The following is a 16,989-nucleotide window of genomic DNA, read 5'->3' on the forward strand; positions in this document are numbered from 1 at the left end:
GGGTTGACTCTGGCCTCCAGCCAGCCACAGCCGCCCTGTCACTCCCCTCCTCATCTGGACAGGGGACAGAAAATACAACAAAAGGCTCAAGGGTCACCATAAGGACAGGGAGTGATCGCTCACCGATTACTGTCACAGATAAAACAGACTTGATATGGGGAAAATGAGTTTATTACCAATCACATCATAGTAGGATAATGAGAAATAAATCCAAAACTTGGAACATCTTCCTTCCCACTTCTCCTTTCATCCTGTGCTCTACTTCATTCCTGATTTTCTCTCCTCCATCCACCCCAGCAGTACAGGGGGCTGGAAATAGAAGCTGTGGTCAGTTGGTCACACATTGTCTCTGCCACTCCCTCCTCCTCCAGGGGAGGACTCCTCACACTCTTCCTCTGCTCCAGCCTGGGGACCCTCCCACAGGAGACAGTTTTCAGTGAACTTCTCCAGCTTGAGTCCTTTCCACAGTTGTTGTCTTAAATATGGCAATAAGAGTTTGGGGAACTACATGGAATAAACTACCTGGAAGTTGGGCTGAATTTGACGAAATTATGTCTGTGCTTTGCAGTGCAGGCAAAATAAGTAACCTGTACTCTGAAGGAAGGGAGTACATTAATTTTTTTGGTTAGTGAGATCATGTATACACAGCTAAGTGTTAGAGTGTTAGCTGTTAAATACTGACATTTCATTCTGGCCTGCACTTCAGACAGTAGTCACCAAAACAGAGTTTCCTGTCGTTTCTGAGAATTAAATGTGCATCAGGACATGTTGTTTGTGTTCACTCCAATGAATGCCACAGCAGGTGATAGATTTACGAGAGAGCTGCAGACTTTGACAGAAAACAATTTGGGGTGATATGGATTGCTGAAAACAAGGTTAAGGCAGTGGTGGTAGTGTGAAAGCAAATGGATTGGATTTCTTTTTACATGAAAGCACAAATTCTAGAGCTGTTTCTCACGTGCTTGCTGTGATCTGACCTTTAGTTATTGATCCCTGACTCCAGTGTCTGTTTTCAGCTGCTGTGAGCATCCTCATCCCATTACTGGCAAACCTTGAAGAAATGTGTTGTTACAAATCCAAACTGCCTTCTAGGATATGGAGGGAATTACAGGAAAAGCTTTGTGAAGGTAGTTTGCACCATCTGCAAATCAAACAAACATACCATGCTGTAACCAAAAGAACCCCCCAACAAACAGAACAAAAAAACCCTCCCAAGAAACAAACAGAAACTTCTCAACATACTGGAAAAGCTAAACTGAAGAGAGCTTTCACAAGAACAAATTAAATGCAAGGTATATCTGTATCACAGAATGAACTCTGGAATGCAGAGGTGTCCCAGATGGATACTTACATGGTCTGTACAGACTAGACATGGAAGCAACTTAACCAAGTTATTACAGAGTTAAACCAAAGCTGGTTGGTCACGATGCACAACAGTATGGTACAATGTTAAATTTTTATTCAATACAGATGAGTGGGATATTTCAGAGATCTTTAGGCCCTTGCTTGATGAATGCTTGAAATGAGCAATCTCCCTGAGAAGAATGATGTATGAGAGGAGACACTGTCCCCAGCCCTCACAGTTCATGCCCTGCAATGATGCCAAAGCCGATGGGCAGCTGTGGGCTTGAGGGGCTTGGATAGCCTCTTTTGCCCATTTCCAGCAAAAGTGCAGGTCAAAAGCTGTGTGTGGCAACACCTTAGGATCTGTCATAATCTAGTTGTGTCATTTGTCCATTGGTTTCCTAAGTCTTCGTTTTGTGGTCCAGTAGAAAAATGTAATGAAAAGAACAGATGAAACTTGTTACTAGCACAGGTAAAGATAGAAGTATATGAACATAAATTACTTAAAATGTATTTCTTCAAACCATTGCTTGTGTTATTAGAATTTTTTGAGCTTTTATTTCCTTGGACTTTGCTGCTTTATGCGGTAAATTTTGTAAGCACTGTATGTGTACCAAGCTTTCCTCAGGTGGGTAATCATGTTTGCTTTAAAGAGACTGAATGCATAATAGAGTGTTCAGTGTCTGTCTCATATAAATTGATGTAAAGCGAGTCAGCTCTGTAGTCTCTTAAAGAGTTCAGTTGGAAAGAATAAAGAATTCAGATTTAATAATGGAATTTCTTAAAAGAACTTCTCTTCTTCTCAGGTGGACCTGCAATTGGTAAGATCTTTCTATACCAATATATCTATCTCTAATAAATCTATTTTATTTTTTCTAACCTCAGGTATATGCAATTAAAATAGCAGCTTTCAAAGATTGTTGGAGGATGTAGCAACATTGTTGGATTACTTTTTTAGTTGATTGGATATCTTTTTCCACTGCTTTTTGTTTGTTATCAGTATCATGCATTTAACTGTTTGAGCAGCAATATTTGTTCAAGTATCACAGTAAACAGAATAGCAATTGTAGACACTGAGGTGCGGAAAGTCTCCCCAGAAAGGGATAGTATTTCCAGTCCAGACTAGTTCAAGAAAAATCCCTGTGGAAAAATCCATACTTTGGAAAATAAGGTAAAAAGAAGGTACTTCATAACATAGGAAGTGTATGGTTCGATATCTGAGCTTATTATAGTGCAAGAATAGGATTGTCCTTGGTCCATTTTAAACTATAGTTTTCTCATGCTATATTAAGAAAATATCAGACTTAGAAAATATCCATTGAGCAATGAAAGATGGTGAAACTTTTTCCTATTACACAGTTATAGATTCTAAAAAATAGCATCCTGTAGCAACTGAGACAAGCCAAGGTATGAGGAGAAAGCACAGTGTGTTAACAGTTCTTGGATTTGGCTTAGTGGGGCCAGAATTGAGTGTCTAATAAGGAAATATGCTATCATTACATGCTAAGAACAGATTAAAAGAATATACATATATAAAGTAGAAAAAAAATTAGTTATCAAATTGAAAACTATGAGCCTGAGTGTCAGCACAAGATTTTTCTCTAGTTCTTGTGACCTGTTTGTTTTGCCACAGGAACTACATTTAGTAAATATTCTCAGCAGAAGTGGATTCTAATATGATGCAATGTAGGTACTGTTTGTCTTTGTAAAGACAAGCAGATGAGGAAAAGGAGAATAGTAGCAATTTTAATTCCTTTTACAGTTTATAAAATATCTTAATGCAGATTGCTGTGGCTTAAGAGACAGTTCAGATTCGTTGACAGATAGGAAGTGTAAGTTTGAATGAATTCTTAAAGATAGAGCAAGAAATTGGACATAGGTCTTTTTTTCTCTTAAAGAAAAAACATACTTACTGATAAAAATCTGTTCTTCACCTACACTGCACTCTTGTTGCTCTTTACTTGAAAAATAAATTTTAGAAATTCCCCTAAGAGCTTTATCTTTAAATTCAGCATTTGCTCCTCTTCATTATCTTCTGTCTCTCTGAGTAGTTGTACCTCATTAGACACGAATTAGTCCTGACATAAAGTACAAGTATGTCTTCAGGTGGATGGCAGGGGGAGGAGCAGACACATCATCACCTCTGCAATCCGTGTAGATGGATCTATCTTTCTGCAGTCACAGGTAGGATGCAAGATTAAGATAATAGGCCAATGCTTTCCTTTTTGCCTGATTTCAGAAGGTTTCATGAATCAGTGGACTTTAGGATTGGAATCCAGATCCAAAGACATCCAAACTTAAGATCTTTGTGTGAATTGCATCTCCAGTAGCTAGTTGCTAGTTATAGTTAGCAAGACCTAGAAAGAAATCCAACTGATGAAATGTCTGCATCTTCTTTAGGGCATTTTAAAGAGCTGCTCAGCCTACCCTGAAGTAATTTTGATCTGAATCTATCCAGAAAATTTTTTGTTTTCTGCTTTACTACTTTAGATCTCAGTGAAGTTCGAGGCTTCAAGTTCAGAAAGAGTTGATATTGAAATCATAAAGGATATAAATTCTCAATATTAGTTATCTGAGTTTTTGACATGAGCCCTTAGGAGTGGAATCTATAGGGATAAGCACTCTGAATTTCCTCTTAAATATTAGCAAAGGATTTAGGGTAGTCAGATCAAAAATAAGTGAGATTTTTATATATGCATACACAAATTTACTGGTTTTCACTATGTGTTGATTTTTTTTTTAGTTTAAATAGAACAGATACGTTGTGGTAGGCAATGTATATGTTTAAGGGTTATTCTCCTAATTAAACATAAACATTGGTGCTCTCATTGTGGGACCTACCGGTGCATTTGTAGGATAGCACCTTTTAAAATAAGTAAAGAGATGGAAATTAAAGCCATAAAATCATTTAACAGTTATTCTGGTTTTGATCATGTATCTTAGTATTCCTTTTGTGTTTTGAATAGATCATCATTATATGATCTTTAAGGTGTGTTGCAACCCAAACCATTCTATGAATAAAAGAATAATTAAGTATATTTATAGCTAGACTATTCTCATTTGAATATTTTTTCATCTTTGACAGCATGTATAAATGCTCATGATTTTTTCAACATGTACTGAGAATCAGATAATGGGTTTTTCATGAGCTGTGAAAAACTGATTTTGAAATGCATTAGTAACTTTCCCAGTGCAGAAATCTGGTATCAGATGGTGACAGAAAAAATCAGTGATGCTTTGAGGTTTTTTTATTTTCAGACTTTCTAGCTGAAGATTTCTCTGGATTTGTAGGGGCTTATTCCCCGCTTGCACCTAACTTAGTGAGATCAGCAGCCATTTTGGGCAATAGAAGTGGTTTTCTATCTACTAAGCTAAAGACTCTTGGGATCAATTTCCATTTGTTTGGGACAGGATGAGATTATACTTTTCTCTAGATTTTCTTTTGTTGCTGGAAATTGCTATTAAAAATAACTGTTTCTAAACACGTTGGCATCTACAATAATGGCAGTCCTGTTGTATTAAGTTGGGATCATAATAAAATACAGGTTTATCTATGACTTTATTGTTGTTTTTAATAAACAGTAATAATAATTAATATTTTGAAGGCTGTTTCTATATTAAAATATTTGTCTAATGTGTGTCTTCACACTCTAAAAGGCTTTTTTTGAACATGAATATTCTACTTGTATGGAAGCAAGTCAAGTAGTTAAATCTGAGTCATGACATGCTTCTGCTTATTAAGACTACAGTTGCAAGTCATTCATTTTCAACTTAATTGGTGCATGCTAATTTCACTTGATATGTATGCATATGTATATATCCATATTTTCTGGCTAAACTGGCTGCTAGGAGTAATTTTTGCTATCACTGAAATTATCAATAAACAGCTGAAGTCAGCCCCTGATGGTTCCTAGGGTTTTCCCTGGTGTGTTTTTGTATCATCTTCCATTTGTCTCCCCTTCCTTCTGCTTTGCAGTTTCCTAGAACAGTAATAGCCCCTGAGTTAGGGTAGAGCAAGTTGTGAATGGTACTGCTTTGACATGGTACAGCCATATGGCTTGTCCCAGTAAAATTCTTTGGTTTATGCACTGTTATGTCTTCTAAACTTATATTTCTGTTCCTCTCTTATTTCTGTTAAGGTCACAAACCCAGTTTGTGCATTCCTTGGATATTTTTGGTTCTTTAAGAAAGTAAAAAAACTATATTGAGGGTGCCTAAATTTTAGAACTAATTTCACTAGTAGAGTATCCTAAAGGAAGCATTTTAGCATATGCAGTTGTAGAGAGGTGCTGCTACTGTAGTTGGAAAGTGAAAGAGGTCCATGGTCACATCTCTTAAGATTTGTCTTTTAGTTCAGTACTAGTTTTCTGGCCACTGCTGAGCTTTTACTGTCTACTTAGAATTGTTTCTAAAGAATATGAGCTCAAACATACTCTCTCTGAATCTGTACTGGTACTTTGTGTTGTTAAGGAAATGCTTTTGTAAAATATGTTCTGGAGTCTGGCATGTTGCACAAATGCTTGAGAAAAGCAAAATCAGGAGGACTTACCAATTTGATATGGAGCCTTGAAGATTTGTTTTTATATAACCTAATTTTGTTGTAAGCAAATCAACAGTTTGAAAGTCTAAGACTGCTGTAAGTGCCAGCCAGTAGGAGTGGATTTGTAGAGCAGCGGTTCATGCTAGACCCTATGTTAACATGTGTAAATGTTTTAAGGATTTTACTATGGACCCAATCTGTGGTTGTGTGGACTGAGTGGCAGCAGCATATGTTCTAGTTTGGATTCATAGCTAGACTGCTCTGGCTTGTGAATCATAATGTGGAGATGATCAGAAGATTGTCTTCAAAACCACCTAATTCTATTTAATTTTTACTTGAGCATGTAGATCATAAAATAGTGTATGTAAGATGGATATTACAGGATCATAGTTTAAATGGGGGGAAAGTTGTGTAAAACAGAGTAACTTAGCTGTGCTTTGGGATTTAATTGTTTCTACTACAATCACATTGCAAAAACAATTTCAGAGTTCAAAGGGGTTATAGAACCCTGAATGCAATTGATTTAATGTGACAAACACTTAACCTTAGGTAAGAGATAGGCCATTGTTACAGCTCCAAAGGAAAACTGGAAATGCGTGTTTGCAACATTTCAGCACACTGCGACAACCCTGTGTTCTGATGTTCTTTATTAGCTGCTTTATAAATCAGTTGTAGTGTGTGGTCATTCGTGAAGTTTCAGAAGTTTTTTTATTCCTTGGAATATGAATATATAGAATATTTAGAAGTCCCAGCATTTAGAGTACTGAAGAGTGTGAGTGTGGTGATGATTGTTGGCTTTGGGAATATCTTTTTCTCTTACCCAAACAGATGTTATTGAAACAAGCTTTTCTTTCAGCAGTAAGATCACACTTAAAAAGCCAATGATATGTGCTTCAAGGGATTACACAGTTAAAAGTTTTGCAGTGGCAGATTTTCAGAGAAATAAAGAACATTTGATGACAGTCTGTGCCTTCCATTGACATGTACTAATATCAGCTACCCAATACTGCATTTTTTTGCAGCAGTGATGACCTTAGTATAGCCAGGGGGCCATTCACGCTGGAGCTCTAAGAATGCCAATCATTTAATCAACAGTATATTGATTTGTTTTTTTTAATCAGATCCTGGAAAGATCTCACTAACTTTTAATAGAATCAGTTTAACAAGTGGCAAGGGGCAAAGTAAGAGCTTAGTTGTTTTCTAGACAATGTGCATTATTCACTGAGGCTGTGTTAACTTTATTTGTTGCTATAAACATATTCTGCTGCTATAAAAAAAACAAAGCCAAAAAGCCCAAAGAAAATATTTACCAGATGGCTGTGTTCAAAAAAATCAAGTTATCCACATGTCCTCTGAAATTCCTACCTTTCCAGTGTAGATGCCGTAAGACTGTATCAATATAAGTAGCACGTTACCATCTAGAGATCTTGCCTGGGTTTTTTAGGAGAATTTTGAAAACAGCACTGAGTAGTGTATTATGAAAAAGGGAATGGAAGGTGTTAAGGCTGCTGCCTACATTTGTTCAGTTCAGACTGTGGCCCTTGTTCTTGGCTTTGATGAGTATGCATAAGACTGCTGCATCATCTTCTGCTCAGTCCCATTTGCTATGCTGACCTTTACATTTATGTGGAGTTTGTGCCTCTGTCTTATGCCAACATACTGCTGTAGAAATTCTTACATTTGTAATATGACCCATAGCTTTTATGTAGCTGTCTAAACCATTTTCTTTTTTTCCAAGTAGCAGTACTATTAATGGGAAAATTTCAAGGCAGCGCTTTAGTAAAATGGAGTGTGTTAAAATTTTCTTTCATTGATAAACGCTTTGTGTCTGTGTCAATACGATATGAACATCTTATCAGGAATGATTGATGCCTCTGGCCCCATCTGTGTGGGGAGGGGAGATAAGTTGGCATGCTGATCGTCCTTTTTCTATCACCTTGAACAACCTTGTTTGTAATTATCATATTGTCCTCAAATGAGAAGAGTTTCTTAAACAGCACAAAGAGAATAGGCTGTTTATCCAAGGCCAGTGAAAGCAAACTGCATTTTTGTTGTGAGCTTTTGATTATATCCTTAATGATTGTGTAAACTCCAGACCATATCAAAGGATAAGATTACCCTTCCTTTGTTGTTGTTGTTGTTCCTTTGTTGTACTCTCAACATCACCTTTTAGTGTCATCCACATCATCAATCTTTTTATCCCTTTCTTATTTCAGTTCAGTTATTCATTTAATTCAATGAAAACACTTGCCAAAAGCTGAAATCCACATTAGTTAGTCAAAATATTCACTACTTGATGTTCTAATTTTTAGTATTTTTGAAAAACATACTGGCAATTTTCCCCCCTTGTTCTACAATAATGTAAAAGGATTTTGGTATAGTAAGAGAATGTTTAAAGATGTATTTTGCAACCTTGATCAGCATCTTCAAACCTGAAAACTGCTCATCTCAAAGAACCTGACTTCTAGTCATCGCTCTAGCTAAAGTTTGTGCAACTCACTATTGCTGTTAACAACTGCAAGGAATAGCTTGGATACCTCTTGAATCAAGCTAATAATACATTTTCTCTATCCTGATGGTTCACTATTGACAACCCAAGATGGCTTTCTTCAAATATATCCCTATGATCTCTCTTGTACAGGAGCTCAAAGATTCAATATTATTTTAAGCACAGAAATGGGTTACACTTGGCTATCAGTATCTGTTATACTTAGAATCAGTACTCTGGACATCAGCACTCTAAATGCAGGAGACTCAACTTCTTTGTTGCTTCTTAGTCATGTTGAACTCTAGACCACAAAGGAGATGGGGATTATATTCGTGAAGCTGTAGGATGGGTACTCAGTGCTAGGCTACAGAAGTTCATAAAAAGGTACAGCTGAAGAACCTGGAACCTCTGGCTCACAAAAAACATAACATGTTGTTGTGAGGGATAGTTCAATAATTATAGTAATTTGGAACTTCTGAGCAAGTAGACAAGTGGCAGAATGTTGCATCATGGCAGTTATTAACTTTCAGAGGTGGAAGATGAAGAAGACGTTAAAAAAACCATGTTTCTATAAAGACCCAAATGACCCAACTATCTATCTGGGCAGCCTGTATATGGTACTTACACATAATTGCAAAATCGTGGAATGATTAAAGCTGAAAGGAAAGTCCAGAAGTCATCTGGTATAACCACTCTAGAACTGGTTTCCAAAAATCATGTCCAGATGGTTCTTAAATATCTCCAAGGGTGGAGATTTCCTAACCTCCTTGGGCAACCTGTGCTCAGACACAATCTGTCAGTAAAGAATTTGTTCTTTGATGCTTAGTGGGAACCTTCTGTTCTTCAGTTTATGTCTATTGCCTCACTGGGTACCACTGAAATTTGCTTGAATGTCCTCTTTGCACCCTCTCTTCAGATACATTCTAATTTATTAATAAGATCCCCTCTGAGCTTTCTCTTCTCTAAGCTAAACATTCCTAGCTCTCAGAGCATCCTATCCAGTCCATTCATCACGTCCAAATGGGGTATAACCAGTGCTTAGTAGAGAGAAAAAGAATCACTTCCCTCATCCTGCTGGCAATACTATGTCTGATGCATCCCAGGATATCATTGGCCTCCTGCACTGCGAGGGCACACTTCTGGTTTATGTTTGGCTTGGTGTCCGCCAGGATGCCCAGCTCTACAATGTGTGAGTCTGTTATTACTTTCCATCTTCTTTTCAGACTCTTGTTTCTTTGTTCTGTTCTGAATCAGAGATGAGAACAAATTAAGTTTGGAAAATGATTGTGAGGACACTTTAAATCCGGATTTGGAAATAATTTCAAATGGTTCGATGTATCTCAAGTGCAAAAGCTGCAGAGAGACGGGGAAAAAAATTATGTAAGAGCATGCATGCACATTAGTTGGTATTAAGATTTTCTGCTTCTGCATATGGTTTCTTTTTCTATATTTGATTGTTTGATATTTAAGTCTTGTGTCTCTGAATGTCATGGAAATTCAGAAGCTCTATTAATAAATAACCCTGCATAAAGACAGGGGTTTGTTTCTAACGTTATCTGTGAGAATTAGTATCATTCAGGGGGAAAAAAGGTGTATATGGTATTTTTGAGTTGTTTAAGGATGTGTTTTAGCTGTGCTTCAGGCATAATTACCTGGTACTAATAGCACACAATTTCTGGGAGGTGTGAACAATGACCAAAGGCAGAGTTCAGACTAGACTTTGTTGTACCTTTTCAGCAATGTGAATTATTTATATTAGGAGCTCCCTAAAATTTTTAATCCATAATTTGGTGATTGGCTACTCTACCTTTTCCCCTTAAAATACTCTTTTTGGTGTGTTTACCCTTCACTTTGTTAGTACTGTTCCTTGGAAATTATTGCTCAGATACCTTCACATTATCCATGGATTCTTTTTGTCTTGAGGTACTCTTGGATCTTGACTTTTTCCATGCAGATGTGCCTGCTAAACAGGGCAGGGATTTAAGCTGAAGGGACTAGCAGCATTTTATGTAAAAGGAACAACCCATGGGAATCAGAAGCTATTGATTAGCTCAGGGCTACTTTTCTGTTACAGTATTTCCACAAAAGCATGATTGCACTTCTAGTGGATCGCAGCATAGGGTAGTTCAGTGGTGTTTTCAATTTCCTGTGCTGTGTTCACCAAAAATATCTAATCTTGCACAGTATTGAAACTGTGCTACAGTGAATTACACAAAATCAATGCATATATGTATATTTGTGTGTGTGTATATATATATATATATATATATATATATATATATATAAATATAAATATATATATGCCTCATAGATGCAGGAGAGATGAAGCATCTTGGTTTTTCTGGCTAGCAAACTCTTTTAAGAGTCTTCTGTTCTAGTTCAGTCACTTACTGCTCTGGTTTGCTATTCTTTAGAAGCAAAATAAAACCAACCTAGTTTTATTTACTTCCTGCTTATTCAAGAGTTAGTCCTAATTTTGGCAGGAAAGTTAAAACACCTCAAAGAAAACGTAAAGGTCACGTTGACAAGAGAGCAGCCACTACTTTCATACCAATCTTTTATGCATTTGGAATAAAAATACCTCTTTAGATGGTTAACTTGGCATGTAAATTTCTGAATGTGGTTGCTTCTTTTTTAAATTATGTCATCCTATATCTTGGTAATATATATACACACAATATATAAGCAGGCTTAATTATTTCATTACTAGCTCTAAGATACATGGTAATTTGCCCATTCTTGTAGACAAGAATGTATTAATGCAGCTGCAGTTGTGCTTACAAAAAGCACCTTAAAAAAGAGCCCTGAAGTTCCAGAAACTTCAAGCGCTTCCCCTCAGAAAATATTCATATTTTTTTCCAGTTATTCATTGTGAACAGAAAAAATTCCTCTGTGTAGGAATATAGTCGAGTCATATAGAGGCTGTTAGCCTTTTCTTGGCAGTAGTAGTGTAGCAGTAAAAGTCTTTCTGCTTGGATCCTAGATGTGGAGATATTTTGGAGTGGGAATTGTCAATGGAGATTAACAAAAAGATTGTTTCTTGGTCCCAGTCAGACTGGAATAGGGAAGGATGTGCCTCAGTTGAATTCTGCTTCTTTGCTTGAGAATACTGTCTTGAACTGCCTGCTGTGGAGATCCTCCAGAGGTGACAACACTGAAGCGCTGGCATAGTCAGTCAGTGTGCCCTGTTCAGTACATTGTAATTTGTTGTTTTAGATGGCAAAACATTTACTCACTATAGCTATTATACTGACCCATAATGTAATCAGCATTCCATAATCAAACACAGGAACTTGAGCCTCTTAGGTATCCCATGGCTATTCAAGCTTACTTGTCTTTTCTATTCTTTCCCTAAGTCTGATTTCAGATTTTGGCCTGAAATCTGTTTTGGATTTAGAAACTCTTCACAGAAACATACCAGGACCAATGAGAAATTTCAAAATCAGTGGGCTGGTATGTTACAAATATTTCTATCAGTCTGTCCTGTTTTTCCTTTGTACCTATTAATTTTTTTTAAAGTTTTCAGATACCATACAGTCATGGAATGGATTTGATTGGAAGGGTACCAAAAAGGTCATCTAGTTCCACCTTCCCTGCCATGGACAGGGGATACCAGTATCAGTAGAAATACATATTTTATTTCTCCCTCACAATTGACTAATTCTACTCTTAGCTCAGTTTTAGATACTTATCAACAACAATAGTATAAGCAGATAGGATTCATCTAGTGGGAAGATGACGTATGAAAGGAATGTTTGACACAACTGTATCCTCCTTCTTTATGGTAGTTTCTGTAAGAAGATATTTTCTACAGATAAAGATTAACCTTCATTGCTGGGTGTCTTGGTTTAAGACCATTTGAAGAGGTGCACACTCTAAAATTAGTTACCTCCCCTTAGTTTCAACCAATCCCTTTCCACGAGTAAGGAGGAAATGTGACTAGGTATCAGTGAAAAAGAACCAGTTTACTAAAAAGCCCAACAGCAACAGGCAATAAAATAACAGTAAATAATCACTAGACACAAAATTGGTAAATCTCAGGAACCAAGGGGGTATGAAGAGAGACCCAAATTGTTGGAGTACCACCTCCTCCTAAGATGGTGGCCCTCACCACTGACCGCATAGGGAGACAAAGGGAAAATGGCATCTTTCCAAGATGGAGCCCACCACAGGAATGCAATAATATTTTGGGTTACCCACAACACCAGGGGATCCAAATGCTTTGTCCTGGTCTGTAGGAGGTTCTAATTGTTTTAGTAATACTGCTGTTGTGTACTGGTTTTGGCTGAAGTAGTGTTCATTTTCTCTACAGCAGCTGGTACGGGGCTGTGTTTTGGAATGGCTCTGAGGATAGTGCTGGTAACACAGGGATGTTGCAGCCATTGCTGAGCAGAGCTTATACAAGGTTAAGTCCTTTTCTGCTTCTCACCCTACCCCACCAGTGAGGAGGCTGGGGGTGCACAAGGAGTTGGCAGGGGATACAACTGGTACACATGACCCCAACCGACCCCCAATGCAGGGATATCCCACATCAAAAGTCATCATGCTCAGCATAGAAAGCTGGGGGAAGAAAAGAAGGAAAGGCAGCAGAGTAATGGCATTTGTCTTTCTCACTCACTGTTACCTGTGATGGAGCCCTGTTTTTCTGGGAATGGCTGGATCCCTGCCCATGGGAAGTGGTGAATGAATTCCTTGCTTGCTTTGCTTTTGTGTGTGGCTTCTGCTTTGTGCTAAACTGCCTTTACGTTACCCACAAGTTTTCTGAATTTTACCCTTCCAATTCTCTCCCCCACACCACTGTTGGTGAACGAACTGGTGACTGAGCTACCAGCTCAGCGCTTTTACAAATCGTTCATTTTATCTGACTTTTTGCAATGCTGTATAGTTTGTTGTCGTTAGTGAGACACTTTTGATAAATTGCTCTTTAAATACTAGCTATTCTTGAATTGCAATAGAATTAATATTTTCATTTAGGCTAGAACAAGGAGGGGTTGGTGCTTCAGCAAGTGTTTCTTTGGCTTGATGGCCTAGACTGTCCTATGTATGGGAGCTGCTGCATGGGTCTTTACACCGAATTGCATACTTGTGAATAAGTAAAATGAGGTAGGAACGAGTTCCTAAAAAAAAAAGCCGCAAGTGTAGTCTAGCAAGCAAATGCTTCTGAGAAGGTTTGGTTTTGTATTTTATGGGTAGACAGAGCCTCATTTGATTATAACTTTCACAAGCCCTCCCAGGAGTGATGGTGTGTTAGAATTAGTTGTATTTCATGATGTAGCTCAATTCCTCTCAGGAAGAGCCATATTCAGTGAAACAAATCCACCTTCTTATTCACTGTTTAAAGATTCTTTTCAAATATCTTCTACTTGCTGTCGTTGGACAAGGGTGCTAGCTTACATCGATCTTTTATCTGAGCTTCTATTGATAGACACATTTTTAAAGTAGATGAACCTACCCAAGAGGAACCTGTGGTTATCAATTACACCACATTTATGCATTAACAAATAACCTTCTTACTGATTCTGTTGTAAAAATTGAAAACTGACAGAAGAAATAACTGGTTTTAAGTGTGATGACAAAAACAGTGGAAGAGGTGACCTGTCACGTGACTGGTGGAGCTTAAACAATTAGCTACATTCAGAAAGAAATGCAGTGTTGATGTAGGAGTATGTGCCAGTATGTACCAGCCATGACATGTATGCAGCAGATTTAGGTAACCATGAGACATATTGATCACCGGTGGGGTGTATGTATGTGTGTGTATATATGTATATATATATATATAGTTGGTTTACAATCTCACAAAGAACGTGTTGCAGTCACACTGGCTACCAGCAAAAGGCCTGTTAGGATTGATACAACATACAGGCTTGCTGCTCGTAAACCTCCAAATGGTGTTGAATACATATGAAGCCAGGGGCTGTTGGCGGATGGGGAATTTTCTAAAATGCTGTTGTTTCCCTTCACTTTACCAGTTTCTTCTGCTCCCTTCAGGTTTAATTTCCATCTTTGGAGAAATATACTGCAAATCTCCTTGTATCCGTGCTGTTAGCTCAGTCATTGACTAGGATAATAATCAAGACTGTAATTCAGCTTAAAGGATCTGTAGGTCTGTGTACTGGTAATGCTGTGATGCAAAATGTTTATCCATGGTGGCAGACTAAGATCAGTGAAGGTTTCAGCTTCTGGTATGTTTTTTCTTTAGTTGTATATGCCTGCTAGTAGATTCCTAAAAATGGTATTCTGTTTTTAAACTGTCATCTTCCTCTGGCTCCTGGTACATCATGAAAAATAATTCAAAGTTACTGCTTTCTAGCTCATTTAAGAAATTTATGATACTATCTTTCATTTAATATACAGGTGCAAATATCTAAAATAATATAGGTTATGTTCATAAAAACTAATAAAAACTAATTTCTCAAGGCTATCTTTGGTCAATAAAGAGGCAAAAGAAGATGAGAGTAGCATCTTGATTTAACTGTGTAAGTCTGTTCTGTTTTTCCTCCAGTCTCCTTTTCTGCTTTTTCCTTTCCTCGTTAACTGTACAGCTAGCCAAGGGAAGTTGGGCTGTACTGCATAAATCTATGAACATTCTTTGAATGCTTTTATCTTCTGCTTCCCTCATGTTGTCAGCATGGCTAGGGGACAGAAAGACAAGCTTCAATGTACCATCATAAGATTGTTTTGGGGTTTTTTGTTAGTATTTTTGTTTTGATCTTTATCTGAAATTGGCTGACATTTTTATAGTACTCATTCTTACTTTTCTCTCCCCCTTTGCTTATTGCCTTGTATTTTACAGTTAGAAATTTGGGAATGGTTTTTTAAGTACATAAGAGATGTAATACAGAACCTGACTTAATTAGCTGGTACTGCTAAGTTATGTTGGCACATTTATCATTCAATTATTCTCTGATTAAGGATGTACTTTAAAGCTTTATGATCTTTCCGTAACTTATGATATGTTGTACAACATTCCTCTGTACTTCACTACTAAGTATGAGGGTAACATTTTGTATCTGATCTGGGTCTTCCAAAACCACTGAGCCTTTAGCTGTAAATGAAGGCAATTCTGATTCAAGTTCCTACTGAACATCCATTGACAGTGTTCGGGAATGTAATAAACTAGAGGTGGTGAATTACATGACAGAATTCTTATTGGTCCTCATTGTTTACTTTGGAAATCACCGTAACCTATTTTCAAGTAGAGAACATATATAAAGATGTCTGAAAGTGGGGCTGTATTGAGAACTATGGCTATTTGATGTTATAGTTTTCCACAAGAGTGTGCCATGTGGTATAAATCTGGCCAGATTTTTTTGATAGTGCGTTTATAAATCATAGAGCAAGCAATCTGTCTAGACTGGTACCATGTGAGTGGTAATGTTTTCCTGCTAATACTAAGGAAATAGGGGTCACATATGAAAATAGAACAGTTTTCAGCCACGTTCCTTTAAAATGCATCTGTTAAGCCTCCAGATTTGGAACACGTTACTCTGCTAATACATGAGAAGTTACAGTACAAAAATCCCTTGCTGACCTTCTTAAATTAATCTCTCCAGCATTAGTTATTTCCTTATTTCCAGTGAGAAGACAGCTGAGTTTAAATATGTATGACATGTTTAAGTGGTGAGATCGGTGCTCATAAAAAGAAAAAATTGTAGTCTAAACTAAAATCATCTTAATACAAAGAAGAGGTATTTCTGTTTTTTGGGTACTGCTGTGTGTATTTGCTGTATCTATGTATGTGTAGCTGACTGCTGAGAAAACTGCTGTGCAGTAAGATACTAGCTCTGGATTTAACCCTCTGAGATTTTTACTGCTGTTTGAAGCCAGGCTTTCAGATCTTGGGAAGTCTGTCTTTACTTTGTTTTATGAAAGCTGTTTACTTTCTTGGCACTTTTTCCAACCTGTTGGTCTCTACAGAAATCGTTTGAAATGGTATATAAATGCCCATCCTCTATCTACATAGATATAACATTGCCAGTTTTGTTTTGTAATCTTACAAGTCTAACTGCTTATATTTGCTCCCTAGAAATGTTCAAGGATAACCATTTTAATCTGAACTGTAACTGGTACTGTTAAATGTTTCTAGTGGAAGAAAAAGCTATTGTAAAGCACTGAGCAAGGATTAAGATTTGTTTGTTGTTGCTGGTTTTGGTTTGCTTTTTTCATTGCCACTGGGTCCTCTGCTTCAGCGAAACAAAATTTCAAATGCAAATGAGGAGAGTAGACCTGTGTAACCATTACGTATCTGTTGCAATCAATATATTTCTTTGTGGAATCACAAAAGTCTTTGGCTTTTAGTTGTGTTGCGAATCATAATCTCATGATCTGAGAGTATAAGCAGAGCTTGAAAATTTTATATTGTAGTGGATAGTGAATAAGAAGCTTTCAAAAGATGTGCCTTTGTTTGTGTGGAATGTAAACTTAATTAAATGCAAAATACACTCGCAATTAAATATATTTCCCAGTTAACAGGTAAACTATGAAGATAGGTTATGAATGGTATTTTTCTTTGAAACATGTCTAGCATTTGTTTTAAAGACAAAAACATAGTGAAATGTGATATATGTATGTTTGTATTACTTTCAGATTGTTATATTGACTGAAAATAAAGTGG

The 16,989-nt window shown here is 37.1% G+C and overlaps 1 protein-coding gene across 1 annotated transcript in view; it reads left to right on the forward strand.

Moving 5' to 3' along the window:
* DOCK4 (dedicator of cytokinesis 4) overlaps positions 1–16,989 on the forward strand; it is a 235,756-nt gene that overhangs the window by 90,322 nt on the left and 128,445 nt on the right. The gene's annotated exons all lie outside the window — the stretch shown is intronic.

Source organism: Chamaea fasciata, unplaced genomic scaffold (assembly GCF_029207755.1).
Source record: "Chamaea fasciata isolate MVZ Bird 193981 ecotype frontalis unplaced genomic scaffold, bChaFas1.0.hap1 SCAF_5, whole genome shotgun sequence".
NCBI lineage: Eukaryota > Metazoa > Chordata > Aves > Passeriformes > Sylviidae > Chamaea > Chamaea fasciata.